Below are 20,448 nucleotides of genomic sequence, written 5' to 3'. Positions count from 1 at the left end.
ACACTTAAGTGACTACGGAAAGATGTGATCATAGCTTAAGTAATCACTCAAGTGCTAAGACTATTTTCTTCTCATTCTGCAGCCAATTCTCAGACCCCTTTAGCCGATGAAAATGAAGTTGTCCCTTGGGATTTGGAATTATACTATGTGCCGCAGATTCAGCTAAAAATGTCTTAGCTGCTGGACTACAATGTCACACAAAGCACATGTCGGTTCCCTGAACCACTGCTCAATCCTTAGACAGCCATTTCTTTTTCTAACCATGATAACTGACTGTGGGCAGTGAGTGATTCAAGTGGAGGGTAGCAAACGTTGTGTCATGGCAGCGAGAAAAGCTAAATCTGTTCATCCCATGGCTGAGTTTGTCCCTTTCTGCTATCAGCCAAGGGTGACAGATGAAACATTGTGTTAACCTGATGTAATTAAAAGATAGACCTGGGGGGAGACAGTACAAGCGACAGCTGTCAAAACATAGTTCAGGCACAATATTTAAGCGTCTCTTATCAGTGTTTATTCATTCAAAGGTTGTACTAATAGAGAAGAGCTTGTGTAGAGCTGCACATGCATGTCTGTACTTGGGAAGACAAGCAGCCCTTGCAGGCTTCTCACAGAGCTGTGCAATACTTTGGTGCTGGCTGCTAACACACCAGCTCAGTACTTTGTATCTAAGCCTACCTCTAGACAGTGTTTTACTTTTGCAGTGTTACGCATCACAGAAGTAGAGGCCAGCGATTCCTTGCTCGGCAGTCCTGTTTCTCCATCCCAGTGATACCCAACGGGCTTAACTCAGCAGAAATTGTCCCTTTGGATACCTTCAGCCTAGGCGATTTCTAGCTTGACAGTGCTTCCTCTGTAGTTAAATACAAGTACTGCAAATGAAAAATGTTTGGCTAGATTTTACTCTCTCTAGCAGGGATGGGCAGGGAAAACACTGCCCTGTCTTACAACAGTAGCTTGGCTAATTCCTTGTCAGCCTTCAATTGGCAGGATTCATCCCAGTTTCTTGGCTAATTCCTTGTCAGCCTTCAATTGGCAGGATTCATCCCAGTTTCTTGAAGCACAGTTTCTTAAGAAGTGCCCCAGGATTCGATCCAAATTGAAAGCAAGTCTTCCACACTTCAGTCCGAAGAGACAAATTCTAGTGTCTGAGCCATTTGTCTGGCTCTAGTCACAGGGAATGCTTCCAGGTACCCTATACAGGCTGATACAGGGAAGCTATACGTGATCCACTTGCAAACTGCACATGGCTCAGCAATCGCAGGTTTGCCATTCCTGTTACAGTACTACTCTGTCACAAAAAAGCCAAAGGTTATCCTTAGATGGATGAAGCTAAATGTCATACTAAGCTATATAAATAGATTAAAAGAAATTTAAAAAACTTCTGCTCCGTGAAGTGCTGGTAAGGCATGGTCTAGATTACTCTATCCAATTTTGGTAGCCCACTTCAAGGAAGAGATCTAGAGAAAGTGTGCAGCAGGGTATGATCAAAGGGATGGGAGAGATTTAATCTGGAAAAGAGAAGGCAGAGGGGAAACTGTAAGCTTCATGTACACAAAATGCTACTGCAAAGCAGGGAAATGACTCTTCCCAATGCCTGTTGCAATAGGACAGAATTAATGTCTTCGATTGCACAAGGGAGATGCAAATTTGACATTAGGAAAGCTTTCTAGTGGGAAGGTTAGTTTAGCACTCTGGGTTAAGACTGCCTGGGGAGGTTGTGGAGTCTCCATCACTGGAGGTTTTTAAGAAGAGATTAGACAATCATTTGGTCAGAACAGGGGGAGTGGATTCAAGAAGCTCTCCTAGTCTCTTCTAATCCTGTTTTCACAGTCCTAGAAAAGAATTTTTTGGTTTGGTTTGGTTTAGCTGCAACTGTCTGTTTCAGACTCTTGCTGGCAGGGATGACATTTGAGAAGAGTGATGGGTAAAACACCTCAAAATGGATGTTTCTACATTTGCTTTGCATACTACTGTAATCGCTGAAACTCCCCAAACTTTAATGTGTTAATCCACCAAAACAGTGTTTTTTTCTTCCAAAATCTGTGAGTCTGTACTGGAAGAAGGGCTGGATGTTAGGCATAATGAAACCTTAATCCTAGAAGCCCTGAGTGGTTTCCCTTTGATTTTGTGATCACAATAAGGTTTCGACACACACACACACATACACACAAGTATGATACAGAAGGAATTAATGATATGCTTTTATAGCATGAAAAGTTCATTTGAGCTCACAGCATTCAAAGTTTTCCTCACAAAGATCTCAGTTCCATAAGCCTCACTCATGCAGATAAATCCCCTTAAAACCAAAGGTACAGAGCCCATGAAGGAAACAGGACAGCTCACCAGAACAGGAGTCAGGACTTTGCATGGCCAAGGCACCAGTTCATTGCAGTACACTACTACTATTGCATGACATCCTTGTAACTACTGGCAGCTGGAAAAAGGAAGATGTTATCTGGAATGAAAATTGGAGATTAGGCAAAATTTATTTTCCTGCTGCCAATGAAAACACCAACACAGGAGGCCAGATTTTAAAAAAGAACATGTGTCAATATGCGGATATGCATGTGTTATCTTTTAACACTGGGTGTTCCCCGCTGCTGTATGTAATTTAAAGATCTGTTGCCATCAAAAACTTATGTATCCAGTCTTGCTTGCACTCCATTGTTACATCTTACTGTTCCTATTTTCAAGGACAATTTAACATTTTGGTACACATTTTTTTAAGGGAAGCCCCTGCTGTACTTTTCCTCCAGTGTTTTATTTTCTTCTGAACCTTTGACCTAACTATAAACAGGTTTTAGGTTACCATATTTAATGCATGTATCAAGACAAAGTCTCATCTGGACCTTCCTCATCATCCCTTTCCCACACCTCTTCCCCTAGGCTTCACATTAAATTTCAGGATTAAAATTTTTGTAGATGACAATACGAAGTGAGTCACTCTTTGGAAACTCTTCCTGCAGTGGTATGGGAATTTTAGTGGTAACGTGATGTGCCTTCACAAAGCACAGACCGGGGGATCTCTGTTCTGTGACTCCCGTTTGCCCATGCAGCACATACTTCAGTACACGTTGCATGCTGTGCAAGGGATCCTCTAGTCTTAAAGTATAATTCCCACTTATAGCTGTGAGCATTAAATGAAATTAGGAGGTGGCAAGAAGTTCAAAGCAAACAAGAGATTCTTGATACAATACATGGTTAAACTGCAAAACATCTGAGCACAGGAATACATGTAAAAATGTATGTATGTTCAAAATAGGGCAAATCCACAATCAAAAACCTGTTATGGACTCTTGAATACTAACATACTGCCACTGTCTTAGATATTCCCTGAGCCAAAAATCACTGGATCTTGGGAGAATATTCTGGGGAGGGATGGCTACAGGCTTGCTCCATTTTTACACTCCTCTCCAGTCCTCCCCATTTGGCTATCACTGGCAACAGGACAGTGATTAGGTGAACCTTTCTTCTGACCCTGGGAAGTTCTTCGCATTTTCTTATATAAAATTGTCTGTCGGTGATACGGAATGGACTCTGCTCCATGCTTTCCAGTTTCACACTGGCAGATGACTCTCAGCTACAACACTGACAATATAATGCAGACCCCAGCAAATCTCAGTTACTGAGCACAGGACTTACTCTTTGCTGAGAGCGCAGCCTCTCATGTGCTTGCAGCACAGACACATCTTGCTCAGAGACCCCCATAGCATAACCAGCCATCTTCAAGGGCAATGGCTGTGCTGGGTGGCTCCATCTGGCATGAGGAGTCCTGGAGTAGCAGGGACACCAGGATGCTGCATCGCAGGACACGAAGTATCTTGGCAGGGGACACTGCTCAGGAAAGGCACACAGGAGTCAAAGGCATGCTTCCAGCTGCAGCCTAGCACATGTTCCCACCTTATCATATAAGCCAGTGTGACCATTCTGAGACCCCTGAGGTCCAGAATCTGTGCCTCAGTTTCTCCTGAAAGTAATATAGACACAAATACTTAGTGATAACACCTCTGCAGCTTGATATACTTTCAAAGACACTCAGGAAACAAACAAAAAACCCTTGTCATAGCAACTACCCTGTTGCTAACCCAAAGTTTAGGCTGTTGAAATCTGTGGTCCTGGGTGGTTTTCCCTGGTTCTAGAAACGCTGTGATTCCTACTGATACCAACCACATCACTTCACTCAACGTCACACACAGACTAGGCATGGTGGACAGAAAGAAACAGAGAAGAAAGTCTCCACTAAGAAAAGCAGCAAACTATTCCTTCAGCAAGCTGCAATGTGCCTGCCTCATACAGTGTAACTGCAGACAGACAGACGGGTCTCTCCAGATCTGTTTAAAACACAGTGATGGGAAAATTTTAGTCCTCCCAATTAGACAGCTGCCTAACCTGCTGGCGCCTTCTTTTCTCTCCTGCCTTATCCCCTCTTACACAATGAGCACCGCGGAACAAAAAGTGGAGCCAAAGCAAACATCAGCTCAGATCAAGAGTTTGACAAATTCACAAGCAAACACCTACCAGATTTTCAAAAGGAATAACTGCTGCCTCAGCCTATAAACAAGGAACAATCACACACACCATCGGAGTTACAAGCCTAGCACTGAGATGAGGAACCTGGTCCCCATTGCTGGGGCTACGCTGCATCACTTCCTTAGGAGATCAACAGCGGGCACCCACCTCATGAGCATCTGGCAGCTCGTAACAGACCCAGATATACAGAAAGCATATATGAGTCCCAAATTGTTAACTCCAGAGATGAAAGTCAGTGAGAACAATAAATGTATGCCTCTGTTCCAAAGTCCATGACATAAGTTGCCTTTATCATGTTATTCATTAGTCATATTATTCTGGGGATACTGTGTCAGATTTTGTTCAGCCTCAGAGCCCCAAGCCCTAGACAAACTATGCTATTTGGGAAAGACAATTTCAAACCATTTCCTAAAGAACAAACTCCTATTTGTGCATATTTGCCCGAACAGACTTAAAATGAATTCCCAGGTCTTTGCGGACTTCACACAATTCATCAATTTCTCATGATCAGTCTGGGGAGGCGCAGAGGAAGGCTCATGGTACTTTCATGTTTTCTCATTAAAAAACACCCATTGTTACATTAATAAGACAAGAGCATCTCAGCAGGACATGCAGCTATGTGACATTTCAAGGCTTTTGAAGAAAATGCACAGAAAGGAAGTGAACCCCAGCAGCTACAGCCAGCAAGAAAACAAGTAAATGAGCTTTTGGTGCAGAGAACAAAGAGGTAGGGAGACAGGAATGGATAAAGAAAGTGGAGATATGACAGAAAAGGGGAGAGCATTCTGCCTGGGAGCCTCATTAGTATCAACAGACCTGAAAGAATGAAAGACTTCAGAGGTCAAACCATTCTGATGTGTCCACCTCACTTAGGCTAGGATACAAGACACCAAAACCCCACCGTCCCACTCCTTCCAGTGTACCACACCCTGTACTCAGCCCCATTCTGAAAAGGCTAAACAAACTGGCTGCATTTATTGAGTGTATGTATTGCACCCTGTTTATTTTTTAAGTTTTTCCTGCAGAGTAGCCTGCGAAGTAGGACAAAGATGCAGGATACCATGCCTTATGATAGGATTCCAGGAACCAGTTCTCTTAGATTTAGTCGCAGTAAAGCCAACATATCTCAATTTTTTTTGCAGGCGTGCCTCTCTATTTGGGCCCATTCATCTTCATGTGATTATCCTTCCCTTCTTTCAAACGCACTTCATCTGAGACCACACAAGCCATGCCTTCATGGCTATCAGCAGTAAATCCCCACCTCTTTGATGCTGCTGCCATGTTGATCAGCACTTCTCCACTGGGAGCAGCCATTAAGTGCCACCAGACTGAGGGAGTGAAAAGCATCTGCAAATACTGGCTGCAAGTCTAAACACTGACTCCCCTGCTCTGGAGAATGAGCAGCTACTGGCAGCAAAAGCAAATAAATGCCTTCTTTCCAGAAACACTTACTAGTAGTGAAAAACTGCTTTTAAAAAGTAGATGCAACTGTTCAAGATTGCCTTTGCGTGAGCCTCATAGTTTGAAAAATACAAGTTTAGTGTGTACCTGGCCTAGTGCATTCCTCACCACACGGAACCCACTCCACCTCTATTAGAAAGGTGTCTCCCTTTAGCAAGAGGAAAGCATAAGCCTTTTATGTACTCACTTCAATCGTTTTCTCTTATTCCTGTGTACTTGACAGCCATCCTTCCAAGAAGCCTCCATACTTTGTTAACATGCTGAGTATATTAATCCCATTTTACAGTTTACTGAACTCTCTGTCTAACCCTTCACTTTGACCAAGCAATTCAACTTTTATAGTCAAAGGTAGAGAAATATCTTAACATCTTACATTTTTCATCATATATCCTCAGGCCTTTTAGATATATTTGCATATTTTTTGGCATATAACTCTTTGGGGGCATTCCCATAAACCACGTCATAGTCTTGCTTTTTTAAAAACCTTGGGGGGGTGAGGGGGTGTCACAATGTAGGAATAAAATACTCTTACAGAAATTCCACATGGCATAAATGAATCTTCCAGTTTGTTGTACTGCTTTGGAAATTTGCAGTCAGCAAATCAGACAGGATCTGTTTTAGCTGTCTTAGAAATACTAACGTTTATACATTTCCAAAACATTTTCCTCCTGGTCTAAAAATATCCACATTTAGACTCTGACAAAGGACAGGGTCTTTTTACTCACACAATTGGGTCAAATTGCCTTCAGTTTTTAAAAAATGTTAAAAAAAATCATGCTTCAGTGCTATAATCTTATAAAACATACCTCAACAAACAAACTTCAAGATACGTGGATACATTTTTTTCATATGGAGGAAATCAGAAACTGAAATTGCTTGAACCCACCACGAAAACAAAAAGAAAAAAAAAAATCAAAGAAACTGCTTTAGTAAAAGGTAAAAATACCGAACTTTTAATTAAAAGATCTGGTTTTCCCCTTAAAGAAAATCCCTAAATAGTTTTGGGACTTGTGACCTTTTAGGGTTGTTTGATTTTCATAAAAATCGAGCATTTTCATTTATCAAAATATTTTCATGAGGAAAATAAGCAATTCCCTGACCAGTTCTTTGAAGCATCTTGGATTATCTATCCATATTTGTCACATACAGGAAAAGAATAAAAAATATCCCACAGGTGGCTTTTTCCAAACTGACTCTAATATTAGTAGGCAGATGCAAATAATTAATTTATGAGCTGATATTTATTGTCATTTCAAGGTGATTAGGGATGTGCGTGTGAAGTAATGGAACTTACTGGCCTTAAGGAACTGTTCAGCACACTCAGCCCAAAGCACGGCACTCATCTCCAGAAGCCCCAAAGACAACCAGCAGAAAAGAGTACCATGAACAGGAGGCATTCTGAAATAGTATTCCTACATAAAAATTAAGTTGGAGGAAAATAAATACTGGCTTTTATTCCCGTATGACATGAAGAAACAAAGCGGATTTTTAATACTAAATGCTTCAAATTGATCCTTTGGTATTAAACTGCAAATAAACTTTCAGTAAGAACTCCTACAAATCCAGTATTACATTTGCAACAGAACTGCTGACAGTCATCGGAGCAACAGTTTACGGTACATTAGGCTGGTAGACCAGAACTATAGATAATAAAGTAAGCATATTTCCAGCACAATTATAATCTGTAAAAAGAATTGTTTAGGTAATATCTAAGCTTGTTTTCCTCAGATGCACAATCAGAAAATACTATTTCCTGAGTCAGCTCTTAGAGAAAAAGTATTCACATTTTTCTTCCTCAAACTTATGCTAATAAGTTATTAATAAGGTTCTTCTAATGAGATTCTGATTTCCGGGATTTTCACCAGAAGTTGTCTATAGATACCAAACATGCCACTGGTTTTGGTGAGTAATCAAACTAAAAAGTTCACTGTATTATTTTCTTTCCATTAAAAAGAAGTTAATTTTGTGAGAGCTTAAGGAAGCTGACAGTCCCTTCTTACTCAACAGGTACAATCTGAACAGCCTCCACACCTCTGGTTAATGGTGATAACCCTGGCAAGAGCTTCTATTCCTAAGCAGAGAGACTGAAGGAAGAAATTGTCTATGAGGGTGTGAGGCTGTGGAGCAACTTTTGGTCGTTTGGACATTTGAGCTAACACTTCCAAATTGTTTCCCATCTAGCAATAAAATAGCACTATTTGGATAATAAATTAGAATCCAAAGCACACCTATTGTCCTTCCAGTGGTTTGAGCTTTTTTTCTGTCCCCCTTCAGATACTGAAAGCGGCCATCACTTCCTGCGAGAAGCCACACCAAATACCCGTTATTCAACTACCCTTGATTTATCCTTGTGGCAATTTGAAACAGCTGCAGCAGAAGTCCAGAGCAGAGATATAATGAAGTTTGTTAAAAACAAGGAAGGCGAACACTGCACAATACCACACAACCTGCTCCAGAGAGCAGCACCTCTGGGAGGAGCTCCATTATGTCGATGCTACGAGCTGAGGTAAGAGTACGGTGCTGTCCCAGACAGATAACACATCAAACAATGACGAGAAAAACCGGGCAAAATACACTGGTCTCAACAACTGTGTACTGAGAGTACTGCCTACGACTAAACCACGCGGTTCTGAAGAAATGTTTTATGGTTATTTCCCTATCTTTGTTGTTTGTTTTATTTTTTAACTGTTGACAACTGTTTAACTGTTGACACAAGGGAAGTTTGCACTATCCACTGCCAGTTTCAAAAGCCATCTAGTTTACATTTTGAATCAGGCTTTCTATGTGTATCTGTCTGTCCTCCGTATATCTTTTCAATGCCTTGGAAAATTTAAACAAAATTTGACACAGATGCTGATAAACAAAACAAAATAGGCCACTGGGTAGGGGAAGAAGACTACCAAGAGTGTGATGTCTGAGGGAAAGGAGGTCGGGCGATCTCACATGTTAATGGTCACCAAGGAAGGCACATGGGAAAGTGAGACGTTCCTAGTGCTCCAACCATGGGAAAGTCTTAACTGCTGCAATTGCAGTTCAATCACAAAAGAAAAATCCAAGGGGCTCCTTTTGGAACCAGACCTCAGTTTATGGTCGCTGGATCATCACTGTGCCACTGAGGACACAGAGCAGGGGCTGCCACATAAGCAGTCTTGCTGGGTCTCCTGATCTCAGCTTGAAGCCTGGAGACAACCTGCCAGTAGGACCAGCAAAAAGGGAGGGTGCAAGGTTATGCTATTATCCCAGCCTCCCCTCTTCTGTATTTCCCCCCTCCCTCCTCCTTTTGCCATTCCCTGGGAGTCTTTGGGAGGGCCTGTGCTACCCAAGTTTTAAACCATACAAAGTTCCTTCTTCTACCAGGTGTGTCATTCCACAGTTGCACTACTGCTTTAGGTAAATGGATGTACAGTATTTTTAAAGTAAATATTCATATTAATATTAAATACTAAATAGTAAATATCTGGTCAGTCAGACTCCTTGCAGGCAAAGATTTCAGTACATAGTATTGGGTGTTGCTTCACAGTTCTCTGCTGTCCTATTGAGCTCACCAGTCTGTCAAGCTGGCAAATCCCTGTTAATGAGGGCACCCAGAATGGAAAATTGGATGGTCCCATCAGAGCACAGGAACAGAGGAGCATCTCCACATCTTCTGAGTACGTGAGATGAAAAATCAAAACATCAGATGTGTCCTGTAGTCCCCAAATGAACAGAAATGCTTTTCCTCATTCTCAGAACCTCCATTAAAGGAAATTACTGCACTTGTCTCAATATAAACAAGCAGTTCCATGGGCAGCAAAGCTAATCAAACCTATTTTACTATGAGCTGTTCTTTGTGGTTGGATTTACTGATAATTAATAGGATGGTAGAGCTGCTTATATAATCTTTTGCCATTAGGGCCTTATACTGTTTTTCTCCTGTGTGTACTCTCTGGTGTCTAAAACAACACAGATCTGTCTTGTGGAGACACTAATAAGGGCTCTCTCCCCCCTCTTCCTTGGCTTCCTCCTGAAGCTTGTAGCATTATTAACACCTCTGAGATCAATCCCCTCCTGCCAATCTGCCTGAACCTGTTGGTCCATCTCAAAAGTTGTTCGTGGGGCCGGCAGGCATGATCTCAAAAACCTTCTTGACTTAAAAAAATGCTGTAAGGAGACAAGACAGCTGTGTTCATTTTTGCAGCTTCATTGAGTGGTAGAAGATGCTCTTGTACCCCTTTGCACTGCACTGAGAGAGATGTAAAAAAATCCTACAGAGTTCCCTTCACTGAACTTCCTCTTGAATGAAGAGGAAAGGGAGGAAGTATACGATAAAGGTATGCAGCACGAGAAACATTTTCAAAATTCATTTCGAGAAAACAGCATGACACAGAACACGTGTTCCCAGATGAGAAAACTCACTGTAGCTTTTTCTACAGGCACACTGTCAGTGGGATTTGTGGTTGTGTTTTGTGGCTGCTGAGATAGCAAGGAGCCAGAACTGGCAAACCAGCTCACAGACTCAAAAAACAAAACACCCCACCACCACCCCTGAAACCACTAGACTTTTACAGCAGCATTGAATTGTTATTTCTCAATTAACCGATCAGGACTTGAAATTTCTGTTGTTTGTCTGACTTTTTCCTTGCTGTCTACAGGCACCCATCTTTTCTTTTACTTAAACAGTTCCTTCCCTGGCTGAAGGGGCAGGAAAAATTTCTTTGTAGTCTACCTCACCCTGTTCTTCAAAAGCTTGCTAGTGTAATAAAAATTGAACACTAAATAGCCAGTATTTAAGGGATTGGCAGGTCTGTATAGTACAATACAATAAATCAATACTTACTGTGTGACAGCGTGACAGATGCCTCAGAATGGTGGAAAACTCAAAAAGTATTGCATGAACTTTCTGACAGCTGTTATGTATAGCCAAGAACTTTTTGTCTACAGAGCTAGAAAAGCAAGATAAAAATCCACTTCCTTCACAGACTTAAGACAATGAGAACCAGTTAATGTAAATCCTCTATACCAAAATAAGGAAGATAACAAGTCTTTTGAAGTTTCACATCCTCACCTCATAAGAACAAGTGTGAAATATTTTTACTAGATTCATAGGCCTCTGTCAGTAACACCTACTGGTTTGAGGACAGTCAGTCTCTATTAACAGGAATGAACCCACAACCAGCACAGCTGCTGTTCGCAGTGCTCTGTGGTGTCGGCCTTTGAAGAGCTCTGGTGAAAGACAGGGGATTCACTGTTAAGCTATGGATGCTTGAAAGAAGGGGGAGTTAGTCCTAAATGTTTTTGTTCTGATTTATAAGTCCGGACAGGTCATGAGCAATACTGTTGCTTTAACTTGTGGTTTCTATGACAAAATAAGGCCTCTCAAGGTAGTCAGGGCACACAGCGTCCACAACGCATGCTGGGAGCAGAGGGCACAGATGCCGGAGAGAGAGCAGAGACCTCACAAGCTCTGTATCCAGATGCAGTGCAAGCACGTCAACACTGCAAAATACCTTTCTGCAACTTAGAGCCTTATTGCAGAAACAGAGATTGTGCTGTTTCTCCCTTCCAGAGCTATAATCTGCACATGGACAAGAACAGAGCAGATAATACCAACTCAGGTCACTTATAGCTTTGGCATCTCCATGCCAGACTCCATTACAATTGCAGAGATGCGCCCTCTGAGAACTACAGAGAAGCTCAGCCAGGGGTTGCACAGTGGAGAGGGAACAGCAGGGCTATCCAGCCAGGGAGACACCCTCCTTAGGTTGCAGCCAGGACCACTGGGAACTCAGAGATGCAGGTAACTTAGAAACTACAATATATATCACTATACCCATGAAGGTGAATGGATGATTTCCTCCACTCCTGCGTGATTGCTTCAGTCCTGAAACATGATTAAAATGTGAACTAAGCACGACACTGAATGGGACTGAACTAAAAAGAAAGGCAAGAGTCTCCCTGAGCCCCTTTCTCTGAGCGCACTTATTCAAAATGTTCAAAGGGAAAAGGTGACCTTTTTTTCTTTTCTTTTCTTTTTAACTGCACCACTCTTGTGTGATTCTGGGCAGCCTGGGGAAGCTTTGAGAGCTAATGTATTTCCTGGTGTTGGGGACTTTACCACAATTTCCTCCAAACCAAACTGACTGGAAAAGATACCAGTTTTATAACACCCAAACAAACAAAAACCTTGCTGTGATGAACAACCAGCAAGTTAGTCCAGAAACCACAATATTGAAAGATTTATGCTACTATAGTCACTCATAAAAGTAGTAGAGATAACTCTGACAAGGAGTAAAGCGATCCAGTGAGGACATGGGTAAACAGGATGCCCTGAAAAAACTAGTGCTGCCTCAGAGAAAAACCACAATGACGGAGAGCGTTTCCATTCCTGCCAACACAGATTACAGTGATCTGCAATTATAAAGGTGGTTTATACTTTCAGGAAAATTGAACCTTGGAACTTTATGCAGACCAGGACTGTACATCAACTACAAGTTTAAAACAGAAAACACTCATCCAGCCAGAGCAGACACCCTCACCAACAATTCCCAAGTCACTTTAATAAGCTGCAGTCAAAACTAATTGTATGGAGAAGTGTACAATCAGATTTAAGGTCTTGGAAGTGATGGAAAATCCATCATGAGTGCTATGTCCCAGGAGCTAATTACCATCCCATTAGAAAATTTGGCACTCTATTTTCAATACGAGTTGGTCCAATTCCCCTATTAGAGCTCATTAAAACTGCCCTACAAATCTTCCTGTGTGTATTGAGAGTGATTAAGTCACCTCAAGTCACCTGAATGGGTGAATTTGAGAGCTTACCTTTTATTCTGGGAGACCTAATGAGTTTTCTACACCACCTTTCTCTCTTCTCTCCTTTACTAAGTGTATTAACATCAGCATAGGACAAGGAGGCCCAGCAACAGGCGCACTAATGCTGCATAATGGCAGAACATGCTTCTCCATCCCTGCGCTGGATTCCCTCTGCTACACTGCCAAGGACTGTGCTAGCTACTCAGCCTCAGCGTAAAACCAGGAGTACCTGTTCAACCAATTACACTTCAACCCCTGGCCCTTCCCCGTCCTTTCTGAAGCTTTCTTTCTCAAGACACAGCTGCCACTGTGTAAGTGGGATCTACATCTTTTTGCTTCCAGAACATGCAGCCTTTCATTTGTCATGCATAAATGCATCCAGTTCATAATGTAACACCAGTTGCTCTTCTTAAATGACCTACCTTGCTCATTTTTTTCATTCCACCCATTTTTCTCATCTGCAAACTTCCATGCAATGGCCTTGTATTTTCTTCTTGCTACAGACAAAAACTAATCCTCGAGATGAGGCATGAGTATTTTCTTAGCCTCAAAAAACTGCAAGCAAGATTTGTACCTTTCCTGAACAAAACATGGCCAGCAGCATAAAGGAAATCAGTGTTTCTATTGACGCAGACATGCCACAGTTCCACTAAGATACCAAACACAGTACAAAAGGCTGTTCCTCCATTCACCCCTCATAGCTTGTTTGGATTTATTTTTTTTAAAGAAAAAACTCTAGCCTCACAGTTCTTCCTTTGATGGAGGACACTGCCAAAAGTGATATTTGGTGGCTACAACTTGCATTAGCACACAAAATTCACAGCTAATTTTAATTACAAAGAGCTAATGTTTTGGAGCTATGCATTCTCTGGTATTTACTAGGACCATAAGATATCTAGGAAAGAGGAGAGGAGACGAGAAAAATTACTATCAATCATCTTTATTATGGAATATGTCCTGAAATAGCTTTTCTACAAGTACAGACTTTTCAAAATCACATGAGCTTATAAAAAAGAGGATTGTTACTATTTCTGTTGTGGTTTTGTTGTTGAGTTTTGTTTGTTTGTTTGTTTTAAGGTACACTTAGCAAATCCTTTTAGCAAAAAGTTCCACAGGAAAGTCGAAGTTGGTCTTCTACAATCTGTCTGGTTTTATGATAGGAAAATATGAACAGGTGTACAGAATTTATTGTCTGTCTGACATTATTTTAAGTGTATCTTGACACCAGTTCTCTTTTTCAAACTATGTTCTGTGATGCATGAAGACAACTGGAGGAGTAGATTGAAATAGACTGATTATCCTTAACAAAAAGTTTCACTGATTTGCATTCTCCTCAATTTGAATGTTTCAAGAGGAAAACGACTTGGGGTTACTTGTGGATGAAAAGCTGGACATGAGCCAACAATGTGTGCTTGCAGGCCAGAAGGCCAATCGCATCCTGGGCTGCATCAAAAGAACCATGGCCAGCAGATCCAGAGAGGTGATTCTCCCCCTCTACTCTGCTCTCATGAGACCCCACCTGGAGTACTGTGTCCAGCTCTGGAGCCCTCAGGACAAGAAGGACATGGACCTGTTGGAATAGGTCCAAAGAAGGGCCACAAAGATGATCAGAGGGCTGTTGCACCTCTCCTATGAAGACAGGGTGAGAGAGTTGGGGTTGTTCAGCCTGGAGAAGAGAAGGCTCCAGGGAGACCTTATAGCAGCCTTCCAGTACCTGAAGGGGGCCTACAAGAAAGCTGGGGAGGGGCTGTTTGCAAGGGCATGTAGCGATAGGACGAGGGGCAATGGTTTTAAACTAGAGCAGGGTAGGTTTCGATTAGACATTAGGAAGAAGTTCTTTACAATGAGGGTGGTGAGACACTGGAACAGGTTGCCCAGAGAGGTGGTGGAGGCCCAATCCCTGGAGCCATTCAAGGCCAGGCTGGATGAGGCTCTGAGCAACCTGATCTGGTTGAAGATGTCCCTGCTTACTGCAGGGGGGTTGGACTAGATGACCTTTAAAGGTCCCTTCTAACCCAACATATTCTATGATTCTATGATTATTTTTCTGAAGTCTGGTTTTCTCCAGATAATTATTTCCCTTACCTGCCTCTTAAAGAATTCTTCTCCAGTGTCAAGGACAACATTCTCTTTTCTAGGCAGTTCTAGACATTTTGTTAGCAATTCAGCCACTCTGTTCTCAGGTTCCTTCAGAATCAGACCAACACTGTAGCTGCTGGTGACTCATTGCTTTCCAATTTTCCTGTTCACTCCAGTATTCATTTACTGATGCAGCTTCGGTGTAGAGCAGGAGGCAGCACAACAGTTCAGATGCCTACTACTGCATGACTCTAAGTGCCCATTGTATCAGATTGGTAATGGCAAGGAGAGACAGAAGTTGGGATACAATCTTGTAGGTGCTCTGTCTGCCTAAATCTGTCCCTCTATCTCACAGGACAAAATATACATTCTACATGAATAAAAAGTAGGGAATAGACAAGGATGTTCTGCCATCCTGTCAGAACACAGTGAGCCAAACTTTCTGCTCAGTTTCACTCTGGAGGCCACATTCTGCCTCTTATTTTTGGCTTTATTGAGGCTGTAAAGTGCATAGGCTATTACCAGGCATAAGAGAAGGAAGCGATTTTTAATCTGACTCTGTGTGAAAGTAAGAAAACTTACATGAACAGAAGTGTTTAAGTATTTTTATAGACCAGAGCCCCTGAAGACCTACTCCAGTGGAAGATTAAGGAACAGAAACTAGGCTGAAAGGGAAAACTGACACCAAAAATAGTTTGCGTGGTTGTTTTCGTTTCAGAGTGCATCACTGCAAAGACAGAAAGAAGTCAAAGAAACCAACTTTTCACACACCACAATTCTTCCGGGATTCCACATACATCCCAGGGCACCATAAACTGTAATTGTGGAATAAGTGATAATTCATGGCTTTGTTCATTTCTAAGCACAGGAAGTTCTCTCCACTTGTACCCTCTCCCTTGCCCTTCTCCTGCTGTTGACTGGGAGACGTAGTAAAGAAGCAATCGAACACAAGAAGCATCAAAGGAATAAGAAGTCAGAGTTCAGCGGCTCCTACAAGATAATCAGTGCATCACACTTGATAGAGACTAAGATCAGAGGATTAAAAAAACCCAAACCCATAGTTTTGAAGTGGTAAATAGTTCAGGAAAGCTACTTTGTGGAGACTGAAAACCATCTGGAAAAACTTCCTCCCATGGGTTTTATTGCATGTGCCTGGGTTCAGCATCTTACTGAGAATCCTTTATGATGAGAAGTCAATACCTACATCAAACAGTAAGACAAACAGTACCTACAACAAATTTCAGCTACAAAATTAAAGATTGCACTTTCCAGTAAGGAAAATACAGCAATCCAGTAACTTTTTACAGTGCAAGGGGTGAAAGACTGTTTACATTAAGTGGCATTGAGCTTGTGCACTATTTTTAACCTCTTTAATTGTTTAAGTATGTGCAATACTTAGGGATTATGCTAACAAAACAGCAAAATCCTCAATAACACCTAAAGATTTCTTTTTAATTCTTCTTGATGTCCATAAATCTAAACTGAATAATGAGCACTGTTCACCACTCTGTGGTCTGTGCTGTATTCTCTCCAATTTATACGTCATCATGAATTACTGACACACTGTAATACTAATTTTCTGTGTATGATAAAGATAAAAGACAACATGTAATCTGCTGACTCATTCTCAAAAATCAATTAATCTTCTCTAAATGCTGTCTGCTTTGGAAAAAAAGTGATGGAGAAAAAAGAATGTATGTCATGATGACGCTATGCAAGTATTAATGCCACCATTGTGAAAAAATGTCAAAATGTATTGTCTAATGCACACGTCTGCATGAAAGTGGACATGCAGCTATGAAACTTGACAGGCTACAGACACTGTCACAAGGTTAAAAAATTCTATAAATTCAGGGAAATCATCTAGAATCTACATTGCTGGCTCAGTCCTGACCTGCAGACCACACAGTCTGTACACTGAATGTCTTGGCTGAAAAAATAAAACTCTCCGTTAGAAAAGGAACTTTCCTAACACTGACCTCAATAACCAAAAAAGGTTTAAAGGAACTTGTTATCCCAAGAGGAAGAAGGAACTGAATTTAATGCCTCTTCAGTGAGGAGAGAAAAATGGAAGAGTTTGTTCATCGTTTTGAGAGGCGCCTGTATTTTAAGACTAGGAAGTGGGATAGATGCAAGAGGATGCAAGATCTCAGGCTGATGCTTGCTAAGAATATGATGTATGGAGAGCACTGAAGTCATTTCCATTTTATTTCACTTGATTGTATGATATGACTATTTGTGTTCTTTCCCTTAAACATTCATTTTCCACCTCAGCAAAACTCTCCAGCATTCTGAACTGTAATACTCCTAGGCAGATGATTATATTCAGCAAATTATGAGAGTTTTCTCCTACTGACAAGATAATCTTCATCAAATCAAACTGTCCTTATGGATTCCATGAGGCAACTTAGATGTCACATTTAAATCAGACTTCTTAAGGGGAACAGAAGCCTTTCAATCTACCAACATTTCCATCATGCATCATCATAGCAAAGCAATTTCAATTTGAGCCACACACTGCAAGCAAAAGTTAAATTAGGAATTAACTTAAACTGGTAAAGAATGTTTTTTTAACTGTAAACAGACATCTGTTTTGATACTGACAACCATTCATTAGCCCTGGTGTTTGCCAACATAGTGCAGCAGATGTTAGTTTCTCGTGTATTTTCATAAGATGCGGTCATTGTTTAAGCTACATTCTAACAAGGACTTGGAATTAAATGGAACTAGTTAAATTTAAAATGGAATGTTATTCTCCAATGTGAGACACATTGAAGTGAGAAGAAATAATTCATAATATGCAAATGGCTGCAAAATGGTTGTAATGCTAACATTTGGCTGATCTTTATGCACAAGTGGAAATAAGTATACTGGAAATGCCTGTTATTGTGTCTCTGAGCATTCTTTTATAACATAGATGTGTGTGTAAATAATGTATATTTGACAGAAGCACTATATACATGCATATATAAACACAGTCAGGTATTTAAATTATAGATTTTTGTCCAAGCCAATGTATTTAGTGGAAAAAGACAAATTAACTTCAATAAACAGGAAATCTCTATCTTTTCTCAGTCTGTCTAAACTAAAATGCAGCCCAGTATATTAAAGAAACCTCCCAGAGTTCAGACAGTTCACTCCCCATTTCTCTTCTGATACAAAAAATGGTGAGATATAATGAAGAAAGTTGCCCTCACACTATTTCAGTTTAACAGCAAAGGATGGTAAACCTATGTAAGATATCTCCCTAGATTTGAGTGGTTCATATATGTATCTGATAACAATATCTGAAGTGTTGGATGCTCATTTGGACTGAATTTTAAATCTCTGAAGGTTCATCCATTATCACCAGCTTACAGTCTGCAGGAACAAGAACGCTATTTACTTTATATTTTGTTTTTCTGATCTTTCCTTTTTTTTCCAACTTTACTACTGCGTAAGGTCCAAAATTACTGTAACTGGAGATGAAACTGGACAAAAAGATGTTCTCTTTATCACCAGAAAAACTGCCCTACCTTGGCCTTTCAACAAAACTCAAGTCTGAAACTTAAAACCAGCCGCCAGATTCTGACTACTATCATGTCTTTCGTTGTTGTGCATTTAATAAAAACTTTATGGCCCAGTTTGAAACTCCCTATTCAGCATTCAGGGAACACAGAATAAGTAAAGAATTCTACAGCTAAGGACAAGACAAAGCTTGTAGGTCAATGTAACTCTTTTATTAGACCAACAAGTATAGCTTTTTGAAAAACTTGAATAAGCTTTTGGACATGCAGTCTTTTCTTGGGGTATGAAATACATAATAGAAGCAGCCTACTTAAGAACCATATAACAACAGAGAAAACAGATCTGTGACAATTACAACAAAACACCACAAGACCATTGAAAACCATTGAAATTTTGCTTTTTGAAACTGAGTACACAAGATAAAGGCAAGAGACAAGTTAAGCATGACATCTCTTTCCTAAGAGATCATAGAGTCACTGCTATTAGCCCTACAGTTAAAAGCACATGACTAAAAGTCAGTACACGTCCCAGGCTGTGTGACTATGCTATTCTCTTGCTATCTGTAAAACCGTAGTATCAACTTTCTACCTGTTCCACTAGAGCAGGCTCACACCAAGTACACTAATCTGTGTAAATTGCATATAGGACTTTGAAGGAAAGACACTTAAAGTACAAAGGATTTTATAATTAATAACACTTAAAAGAAAAGCCAAAACAACATGCAATGTTAAGGCCCAAATATCCACAATTATCCGACTATCAGGTTTTGCCTCCAGCTAGAGTTCTGAAGAAAACTTTGGAAGAAAATCATGGATGCAGAAATCATGGATGACATAACAGGACCTGAAGACCATTTCATTTATTGAGATCAGTGGGTCTTTCTGAAACTACAAGATCTGAACCAGTGCAAGTGAGAAGGCGAGAGAGCACACTTCTGCCATAAAGAACCCCTTCCCTTCCAAGGTCAGCAGCATATCAGGCTATTTGGAGGACACAGGGGCTCAGACTTGCAAGGACAGGGGCAGCAGCAAGCCTGCTGTCTCTCACACTGACAGGATGTAATTGCAATCACCCAGAGGTTCCAGCCCTTGAAGCAGGCAGTGTGAATCTGAGGTGAAGCCCAGCTTTTGTTTTGATTCCGTGCGCCAGGAAGGAATGAGTTTCCAGCAGCTTTAGTTATGAGGCAGGAAGCAACAAAAAAAACAGCAATAAAAATTAAAGAGGGCAAATAGGAGTCAAGAGACAACATAGCAAGTTAGTAGCAAGACAACATGCAGGATGTATGTGCATGTGTGTGCCTGTGCAGTATTAGCGCTTCCCATAAGACTTAGATATATGCCAGAACTTGGCTTACTGTTGATCATCATAATTTGAGACATCGGTGGCTGGTATTGTCAGAGGACATTTAGTATCATTGTTCACTAGGCATGATGTCTGAATATCATTCCATCCCTTGAGGAATTATATGCCAGACTTAAGAAGTAAAGTACTTTAAATAGAGGTATATTCTTTGCATGCGGCTTTGATTGATGCAGGTTATATAAGAGCTAATAGCACCTACTGGAAACGCTCTGGGACCAGCTTGTGCTGAATAATGGTTAGCTGTGGGAGCCAGGATTCTCAGCCTATTCTCTTTAAGTAAAACCCCAAAACAACAGGATTAAAGAAGAGCAGGAAAAGCACCGAAGAACTAGCACTAGCAGCAAGGAAAGAGTGTCAGAAGTGTATTTAAGACTCTCCAAGCAGCATTCAGGCTTGTATAACAGTCTTGATAATGATCTTAAACTTACAGAGCATCTTTCATCCAGAAGGATTCATTTATGGGCTGTACGCGTACCATGGGAATAACTGTCCTCCCTTCTGCCAACTTACACAGTGAAATGCTGTTTACACCTCTGGAGGAAAATGTTGTGCTATGCGGATTGCTACATCACAAGCAAAATGGATTAGGACAGGCAGTGCCAAGTGCTACAACAGTCAAATACAAAACATAGTAGGGAATTCGAAAGAAACAGAACATAAATAAGCAAAACCACATTCTGGTCAGGACACCGAGATTAACAGAGAAACTTCCAAAATGTA

The 20,448-nt window shown here is 40.9% G+C and overlaps 1 long non-coding RNA gene across 1 annotated transcript in view; it reads right to left on the bottom strand.

Moving 5' to 3' along the window:
- Positions 1–20,222, bottom strand: part of LOC134513848 (uncharacterized) — an 83,723-nt gene extending 63,501 nt beyond the window's left edge. The window contains exon 1 of the long non-coding RNA XR_010070521.1: positions 20,157–20,222. This is a non-coding gene — a long non-coding RNA (uncharacterized LOC134513848). The remainder of the gene's footprint in view (positions 1–20,156) is intronic.
- Positions 20,223–20,448: the final 226 nt, after the last annotated feature.

The sequence above is a fragment of the Chroicocephalus ridibundus genome, chromosome 3 (assembly GCF_963924245.1).
Source record: "Chroicocephalus ridibundus chromosome 3, bChrRid1.1, whole genome shotgun sequence".
Classification (NCBI taxonomy): domain Eukaryota; kingdom Metazoa; phylum Chordata; class Aves; order Charadriiformes; family Laridae; genus Chroicocephalus; species Chroicocephalus ridibundus.
The sequence above is the reverse complement of the archived record's forward strand: the minus strand, read 5'-3'. Positions and strand labels throughout refer to the sequence as shown.